Genomic DNA, 9,549 nt, shown 5'->3' on the forward strand with positions numbered 1-9,549 from the left:
CCGGCTGGAGTCCGGAGTGACTGGAGCAGGGACTTGAGTGCATCATGTTTTCAGAGTGAGCCTTAGAAGCTTTCTGGTCCATGTAAACTCTCAAGAACTTTAGAATGTGGATCTAGTCAGATTTTTTTTAAACTTGTAAAGGTAGTTAATTTATACCTGGGTTGTATATGTGCATAGGTGTGTCTACAGGTATGGTCGGTCCTTGCGCTAAACTGGTTACAAGCTGTTCTTGTAGGGAGCTATTTTAGAGCTTTATGGTCTGTATGCTCTACGTGATTTGTATTTAATCTAGTTTTTAGGTTGTCTCTGCTAAAAATGCAGGCCTGTTGTCACTGCTGATGGTCGTGTGTAGGCCATATCTAGGGATGATTTCATGCAGTAGGATCCCTCAGACTTCTGTTATCTCTTCATGTGCGTCGGGAAGGTCTTGGGCCAGCCTGGGTAGGTGTAGGCGAGCACTAAGTCTAGGTCAGGGCCAGGACACAGAGCTGAAGAAGGAGCTGGCTGCGCGGGCACGGGCGCGGCTTGAGCTTGCAGAACCTGTGGTGGGGCCAGGTCTGGCTCTAATTCTCTGGGTAGTGCTGGGTGAAGTTTTCGGGCTGGTGTTAATGTTTCAATCAGATTCCCACAGGGGGCTTAGGCCACTGGATTGGATTATTTTGAGTGCAGTTTTGCCATCATTTGTGGCCGGTCTCCAAAGAGCAGCAGGAAAGCAATCACATGAGGCCTTTTCCAAAGCAACTTAGTCCCAGGGGACCACAGCGTCCCAGCCTGCTGGACTCCACTCCTAACAGAGCTGCTTCCATCTGAAAACAGGATGCACTCAGCATCTGTCAGGAGTGAAGTCTAGGTCTGGTTGTCTTGGAAACAATTCACCAGTCAGTGCCAGGCAGCTGCGGCCTACTGGGCACTGCTTTGTGGGCAGGTGTGTGTCAGGGTTGAGTGGTCCACAGTTATTCAGGATGTCTAGGGCAGCATGTGGCACCTGGACAGGTAGGTCTCAGGATAGGGTGAAATTTTCAGCTTTGTTGATGAGAAGAACAGTGTCGCGGCAAGGGGGAGGCAGCCCTTAGCACCCGCATCAAGTTCTTGCACAGATAGCCACTGGTAGGTAGCTGCCAGGTGCCAGTAGTCCAAGGATGCATCACTAATTTTTTTTTTAAACCAAAGATTCAAATTCTACAGAAGCCAGCAGCTCCAAGAAATCGGAAAGCTTCCTGCTTGTAACTGGCTCCTGGCAGACATTGCAGCAGAGCTTTTGTGCCTTCCTGCAGGGAGCTTGGCTGTCATTAAGCAGAAGCACAGGGATATTTGTGCTGGGAAACTAGTGAGGTCAGCTATGAAGGCATTTTCAAAGAGGAACAAGGCTTTGAACCTTTGGGAGGTTGGGTTCAGGTCAGTTGACTTTTGAGTCCATGACTGGTGTCTCTGTGAAGAGAGGCTGGCTGACAGGGACTAAGCAAAGGCAGGAGAAGGCGTTCTTCAGGTCCAGGGTGGTGTGCAAGTAGGCAAAAGACCGAGGCAACATATATGGAGGGCAAGGCTGGCCAAATAGCTCAGCTGATTAAAGTGTCTGTAAGCAAGTGCAGGGGCCAGGGTTCGATCCCTGGGCCTGCTGTACTGGCCCCGCCCCAGGGTATGCTGAGACAGCAGTTGAGACTGGGCATGGTGGTGCCTGCCTGTAATCCCAGCACTTGGGAGGCTGTAAACAGGAGGATCACTATGAGTCCAATCTAGTAGTGAGACTCTAAACACCCTGTAGACCAGATCCTGAACTGCTGGCTTTACAGGCAGGAGACTGATGAGGGTGGGGGCTGCCCCAGGATGGAGGTTCACAATCAGAGGCCAGGGGTCTGTGGCCCAGTCTCAGGGCCAGGAAGCTGTGATGGTGAGCAGGAAGGGAACAGGGCAACAGCCTATCTGGGCATGGCCATATCTGCTGTTAAAGCTGCCCCCAAACAGCGAGAGAGCTCTTAAACCTTTGTCCTGCAGTGGCAGTTGTGTTCAAGGGAGCTGGCTTTTGTGTCCCATCTCAGGACCTTCCATGGCAGCAGCCCACAAGCAGAAGAAGGCATCTTCCGAGTCTGGGTGTGTAATCCAGGTGGTGCCTGGCGGTAGCAGCCTAAAGGGCTGAGTGGGTCGAGAGCCATGGAGTACAAGGTGAGGGAAGGGGGGGAGGCAGACAGGATTGGTGCCAAGGAGACGGTAACTGCTAACCTGAGAGGAGGTTCTTCCCAGAGGCAGTAGGGGGCGGCATCCTCCTAGGCTGCAGCATATGCTGGAAGGACAAGGGGCAGGAGTCCCCGTTGCTCTGGTGATGGTGACCTTTTTTCCCAGAGAGGGGACTTTTGCTTGTCGTCCTCCCTCTTCGCTGTCTTTGAGAAGCGCTTGGCTGATTCCAGGCTTCTGGTGGGCACCTTGGGAGAGGCGTGTCAGTCATCAGGCCACCAGCCCAGTTTTCCTCACTTAAAATGCAGAGCTCAGGAGGGATTGCGGACAACCATGGCAGGTGCTAGACAGTGGTATCAGACCGGGGCAGGATGCAGAAGGCTCTGCAGCGAGGGCCTCGGCGGCGGGGCGCAGGAAGGCCTGGCTGGAACGAGTGTAATTGACCGGCAGTAGGTGACTCCGGAGCAGGGAGTGGAGTTACAGGTGTTGGCAGCAGTGCACTGGTGGGCAGAGGTGCCAAGGAAGAATCCTCAAGCAGAATGGGCCTCTTTTTTAAAAAATAATTTCATTGAGAAACAAATAGCAGTGAGTTTCAAAACTGATTACTAGCACGGTTTCAATAATTAATACATTGCATATTGTCTTAGTGGTTATTCATTGTACAAGATGCAGACATGCTATCCTGTCCGCAAACACTATTAGAGCAAATCTCTCTATTCACTGAATTAAGAGAATGCAGCTGTGTATCTATCTTAACTACTTTGAATACACAGATACAAAATGGTCCTTCCTTTGTGTCCCCTTTTTTGTTTAGTTTTGTCAGAGAAGGGTACTCCATTGTCATTTAAATATTGTAGGTGCATGAATTCAGCAAAATAATCCAATAGAGTCCAGTAGTCCATAATAGTAGTGGGTTTCCCATAAGACTGGCAATGTCAGAAGTTGTTGGCTTGAGCCTTTTACACACCTTAGTTAAGGAAGGTACATGGCTCCTTTGTGCCATAGCTCGATCACCGTGAAGCCTGTTGGAGGCCTGATCAGCCCCTGAGACCAGGGCTCCCCAGTCTTGGGGAACAGACGCAGCGCCCTGAGGCTCATGCTGCCCACTGCACTCACGCTCTCACCCCACAGGCACTCACAGGCTAAGCACTGAACTCCCTCCTCCCAAGGGTAGTCCTGCCTGATCAGAGTAGCTCAGCGTCTTCTGCTGGAGCTGAGCAGAGCTGACAGACCGACGAGGGTGCCCCCAGGGTCTTCCCTTATCCCACAACCAGGAAGGACTGCATTCTCCTTGCTTTTGGGTCTGATGTGAGCCACTGAGCAGGGAGCCAAGAACTGTTTTGCAGACCTCCAAGGGAACCTGAGAAATCTAGAGGGCTCGCCTTCCCTCCTGGACCTGGAGAGGCCTTGCTCCATCCTTGAGGACCACAGCCGGTGACCAAAGAGGTCAGCACAGTCTCAGTCTTCCTGGCCAACACACCAGATGTGATGGCAAGCAGAAACACCAAATGCGACCCAGGGTCTGAGACAGATTTATTTTGTGTTGATGAGTACTGATTGGGATAATTCACAAAATATCAGGCATTGAGGGTCCTGGGAGGGAGTTTTATATGGAGTTGAGGGGGGAACTATAGAGGCAGAGTACTTGGCTGTCTTTGGTTGGTTCTTACAATATGGATCCTAGTGACCAGCTGTGCACCACAGTGACCAGCTCTTCCTGAGAGACAGAAGTGACTGTAACAGTTAACTGGGCAAATGACAGGTTGGCTGAGGGGCCACTTTTTACTACAGTTCATTCAGAATGAGGCAAGCCTTCAGTTCTGTTTGATATTGAACACAAGAAGAGTGTGGGTCCATTTTGTATATTTCACTGATAGATACAGAAGAGAGTATTTCAGGATCACAAGAGCACTTCATGAATTGTTCATCATGGGCTACACGTTTTCACATTCTTAGTACCATCTACTGACAGAATGTGGCTAGTAAGAAGCTTATTACTTTCTTCCCATATCTAAAGAAAGAGCCAGGTGCTGGCTCCTCACGGCACTGCGGCAATGGAGCCCATCACCGTGCTCTTTGCGTTTCCCTGTGGCTCACCTGTATGTCATGTCTTGGCCTCCTTTACCATTTATGCAGACACAGAACTTCCAACCAAATTTGCATTTTGGTGTATTTCCTTCCCCTACGTGTGCGGCGCACATTGCCCATGTGCTGGAAGGACCTCGCCTTCGCCAGGGGTAGCTGGCATCAGAGAGCGCGGGGCGGACTCCGTAGGTCTCCCGGGCCTCCTGCATGTGACAGGGCGGCACAGCTCTGTAGCTGTCTTTCCCTGCTTCCTCCAGTGTGCAGTCTATGAGCCAATGTATTGACGAGGAAACGCCTTTTCAATATGTCATATTCTTTAATAGTTAAATTTTAATAGAACATAAAATAGTATTTTTAAATTTTAAGTAGTGTACATTATTTCAGTCATAAAATCTGCACTGCAGCTCAGGTACTGTGAGAACTTAGCTAATAGTAAAGTACAAATGCCCAAGCATCTTCCACCCTAAGTTTGAACTCACCAAAGAGAAATCCATCTCATCATCCACAGTGTGTGTAACTGTGTCCACACTGGAAGGACTGCTGAGGGGTCATACAAAACAGCACGAAGAAGAGGTTCAAGTAACGAGCTCTTACTACCAACTATGAAGTACCAGGGATGCTATAGTCATTAATTTAAATATTCACAACAATGCTTTGGCTTTATATTTATACCCTTCCTGAATCATACAAATACTTACGAATGAATACAGAATTAATCGTACCCACAGGCTTAGTGTTTATCTCTTTTTTTGAGCATTATGGAGTCACACCACTGCAAGCGTTAAAGCTGCAGCGAGTTGGTGGCTCAGGCTTCTCTCCCCCTGCCCCTGCTGCCGCCCCTCTTCACCTTGCTTCCTCTGCTCTGGTGGGTTCACGGAGTAGAAATTCATAGCTGTGCACACTGCCAGCCATCAGTAATGCTTAATTGTATTATTTGAAGCAAAGATGTGGTTGGTTTATTTCAACTCTGCATATATTTAGCACATTTGCAACAATAAATTCACATGAAACAGTACAAGAAAAATTCACACATTTACAGGGAGAGAAGCAAAATTATTTTTTCTCTCTTTGTAAAGTTCTTATAATTAGATTTTCTTTCTTATTTTCTTATAATTAGATTCTGTTTTTCACTTGTTGGATAGTTTAATGAAAATATTTTTATACCTTGATTATTTGTAAGAACAATAACATGATTCTTGAATATATTTTGTGTTTTAAATAATAAATTTTAAGGGACAGTTGTATTTTGCTTTTATAGATAATTTATGCTACAATTTTAATATGATTTTGATATGAAAAAATCAAATAGAAGCCATTCATAACCTGGCAAACCTTAAACATCATCAATATGATTTTACTACAGATAAAACTGTATTATTATTATTTACTGACTTGCTTATGCAAACATTTTACCTATTGTTATATCGCCTTCTAACTAGTGGACATATTTATCTATTGCTTAAAATATAACATCTCTATGGAAAAAAAATTTTAATATTTCAGCTTTCTGAACAGCTATTTTGTTTCTGGCAATGCTATGTGTTGTGATATACACCAGGATGTCCCCCTAAAACTTCATGAATTCTGTCTCCGTTGCTTTTCTCTCCTTGTTGGGACAAAATATCCGACGCCCAAAATCAAGGAAAGTTTACTTAGCTCATAGTTTGCGAAGGTTTCAGTCCACACTCGGCTGGCTCCAAGGTGGAGCGGCCGTGGCAGAGGGCAGCAGCTCACGGTGGCAGAACACAGCAGAGAGCCAAGCGGGGAGAAGGGGGAGCTGCCTCTTTTGCCTTGTACTGCATCCAGGCTGTCTGTCCCAGGGTGGGTATAGTGCTCACACCGTAATCCCAGCTCTGGATCATGAATTAATCACAAACTTTTGAAGCTACCCCATGACTGCATGAGGCTTTGGGGGACACCTAGGAACAAGCCACAGCACCTTCATAGGCTGGCCCCGCAGACGGTGGCTGGAAGGTGATTAGATTATGCCTGGCTCGGTGTACGAAGGCAAAGCCTGCTCTGAAGAGGCGGCCACTGGGCGAGCATGGTGCCCCCCCACCCCCCACCGCTCCCTGCTCTCTCTGCTTCTGGCTGCCTTTCGTGAGCAGCCGTTCTCCGCCAGGCCTCTGCATGCCACCCTGCCCTGGAGACCTTCGGCTGTGGACTGGCGCCTCTGCAACCTGTGAGACGAAATGAACTTCTCTTCCTGTAAGTCTAGGCATCTCAGCAATGGCAAGCAGACTAAATGCGACAACACTTTAAAATTACTTTTTTCACACTGAATAAACTTTTGGGGGTTAATTCCATGAGGTAGAGTTGCTGAATGAATGGTATGAAAGCTGTGACAGGTTTTTATGTATGTACGGTGGCAGGGTAAGTTATTAATATGATTTTATGGCACTGTCAGCACAGTTTGATACAACTAGAATCTACAACCATTAAGCATTTAAACCTATGAAAGTGATTTGCCGGAATATCCAAAGTGACTTCCATTCAGTATAATTCATTTTGCTCTTAGTAATAAAGCTGAATATTTTCTCATATATATTTTTGTTTTGCCGTGCTTTCCACACCGTTTGTTAGTGCTTGTTGATCATACAGATGAACGGGGTTTCCTTTGGTGAACCTGTACCTGCACCCCATGCACTTTGCTAACTTCTGCCCCCCACTGCGCCTTATGTAGCCTGCCTGCCTAGCTTCACTTTTGAGGGGCTTCAATGCATATATTGTGACCACCCCCTTCTCCCTCTCACCTGGTCCTCCGCCCCTCCCGTCCCCCATGGGCGTGGCGCGCTGGTCCATCTTCAGGGATCTCTCACTTTCTTCGGTGTTTTCTATTTTTTTTCCGTATTCCATCTACTTATGTAGATTGAGCCCCTAGGGTTTTGTTCTATTTAAATTGTGGTGAATGGCACTATTTTTCTGATCCGATTCATTATTAGTATATAGAAAATTTATTGATTTTTATTGTTGACTTTCTATCGTAGTACTTTCCTGAATTTGTTGATCAGCTCTTCAGGTCTTTGTCGTGGCATCTCTGGGGTCTTCTGAGTATGCCTTATGTCCTCTTCTAGCAAAGACAGCTTGACTTCTTCACCCATTTATAGCACTTCCATTTCTTTGCCTAACTCCTCTGGCTAAATTCTTTTTGTCCATTGTATTACTTTCTCAGTGTAGCAACTGAATTTGCCAATTATTTTGTAGTTAGTTGGTAAAAATATGCATTCCCTTTATTAATCTTTATTTAATAAGCTTTCATTTCTGTTTTTCTAATTTTAAACCAGTGAAACTTTTAAATTGGCTGATAGAGCCATTTTTGATTTTGAATTCACAAAAACAAATATTTTAAATTAATTTCAGAATAATTGCTGTTTTACTAAGTCATCATCATATTTTCATTATCGAAACAGACAGTAGCAGTCTTTCATTTATGATCATAGACATTTTTTTTTTGCTTTCCTTTGAAATTTTAATATTTACTGTAAAAATTTAGGTATATGTAAACTTGACAATAAAATACAAAATATATTAAAACACAATTTCGTTTTGAAAAACAAGGCCACTTAGTTAAATACAGGCAAAGTCATTAAAACTTACAAGCATCTCGGATATAGAGGAGCATGGCTATGAAGATGTAGTCAACTAAACTCAGGCTAAGGCCATCTGCAAACAAGGCATCCCAAACCACCCGTAGATCCTGCAGAGGGAACTCCCTTCTGAACAGTAGCTGAACCCATCGTAACCCGTATATCTGTGGTGCAATTTCCAGTCTGTTCAAGTGCATATAGAGCTCAATATCATGCTTCTTCAGTAGATGATCCTGGATCTGGTTGACCTTAGTAACAATAGCAATTGTTGGTCCTAAGTCCTGTGGTCTAGCAAAAGGGATAGGAGTCATCAGAGTATCTTTCCCCTTTTGACTATCATGTTCAAAAGTAGAAAACCAAGGCTCAGCAGTTTCCATAAGTTGTGAGAACATTGCATAGGCATCATGTTCCAGATATTCAGGGTTCAAGAGAGTTTTCATTTCCTCACTGGGCTGTGCAGACTCACTGGCATGTAGAAAAGCTTGATGGTCACAGTGAAGTATGAAGACTATAGGTGCTAATAGCTCATGCATTCCCTGTTTATAAAGTAACTGCTCATTTTCTCGAGCATAACAGAAAAGAACATCTGTAAGAATTTTTCTCACATTTTCCTGTTGGAAAAACTGCATTTCAGGAAACGTTCTTTTGACATCTTGTTCAATCATTGATCGAAGTTCTTTATCTTGGAAAACTTTGTTCCAAAGACTCCCTTCATCCTGTGAAAGGGGATTGTTGATCATCAAATCTTGTTGCCCAACAACCTTCCTGGGGTTTGTGATATGTATTTCTTTAATGTTGCTGTACCATAATCTTAACTCTTTAATTCTGCTTATCCACTGATTTTTATCTTGAGGAAGAACACAGAGAAATAGCTTCCAGCAAATGCTGCGGAACCTGCTGCTTCTCAGCTGCCCATTAATCCCCTTCTGCCTTATTGTTGCCAAGTAATTGTTGTTTACAAACAGTTCTTCCCATTCTTTCCTGTATGAATTAAAAGTCCCTTCTGAGTCTAAAGTAGAACTTGTTGTTCCATTTCTATTTCAATCTCCTCTAGACTTGTTTGAATAAATCGACAGGGGGTCAATGCCTACTTCTTGTTCTTCTGGCTGCAGAGGATGTCTAGTTTCAGATAAAGAATGATACATTGTGGGAACTGGACAGTGTCACCAAAAGTAGCTACAGTTTTTTCTCACAAAGAGATATTTAACGATGTACAACTGCTACAGCCTTTCTGACAGTTTTTCTATCTTCACCAAGTCAGTAGAAATGTTCTGTGGCGCAGAAGGGCTCCCCAGCTCCTACTCCCTGAATCTTCCTCCTCCCCTCCTCTTTCTCTCTCCCTCAGACTGCCGGGCGCTCATGGAGCCCGATCATAAACATTTTAACATATATGTTATGTTAATTCTGTTATGAAGCATTTGTAGTCCTTGACATGAATAAGTGAAAATTAAAAGAAATAAGACTTAAAAACCAAAAATGTTTTATAAATATGCAAATAACTAACCACAGTTCTGTATTCTTTAATATGCATCTAAATGAGTCATACAATTGATTCAGTCTGTCACTGGGATAAATTTACAAGGAACATGTTTTCACAATTAATTGGCTAGTTTAATTCAAAGACTTTACTGCAATTTTTGTAGATCATGGTGTATGAAACTGAAGGAAAACTTGGAGAGAGACAGACAGACAGACAGACAGAGAGAGA

The 9,549-nt window shown here is 44.6% G+C and overlaps 1 pseudogene; it reads right to left on the bottom strand.

Moving 5' to 3' along the window:
* Positions 1–7,840: 7,840 nt before the first annotated feature.
* LOC101571335 lies at positions 7,841–9,020 on the bottom strand (annotated as a pseudogene).
* Positions 9,021–9,549: the final 529 nt, after the last annotated feature.

The sequence above is a fragment of the Octodon degus genome, unplaced genomic scaffold (genome assembly GCF_000260255.1).
Source record: "Octodon degus isolate 3935 unplaced genomic scaffold, OctDeg1.0 scaffold00039, whole genome shotgun sequence".
In the NCBI taxonomy this organism is placed as follows: domain Eukaryota; kingdom Metazoa; phylum Chordata; class Mammalia; order Rodentia; family Octodontidae; genus Octodon; species Octodon degus.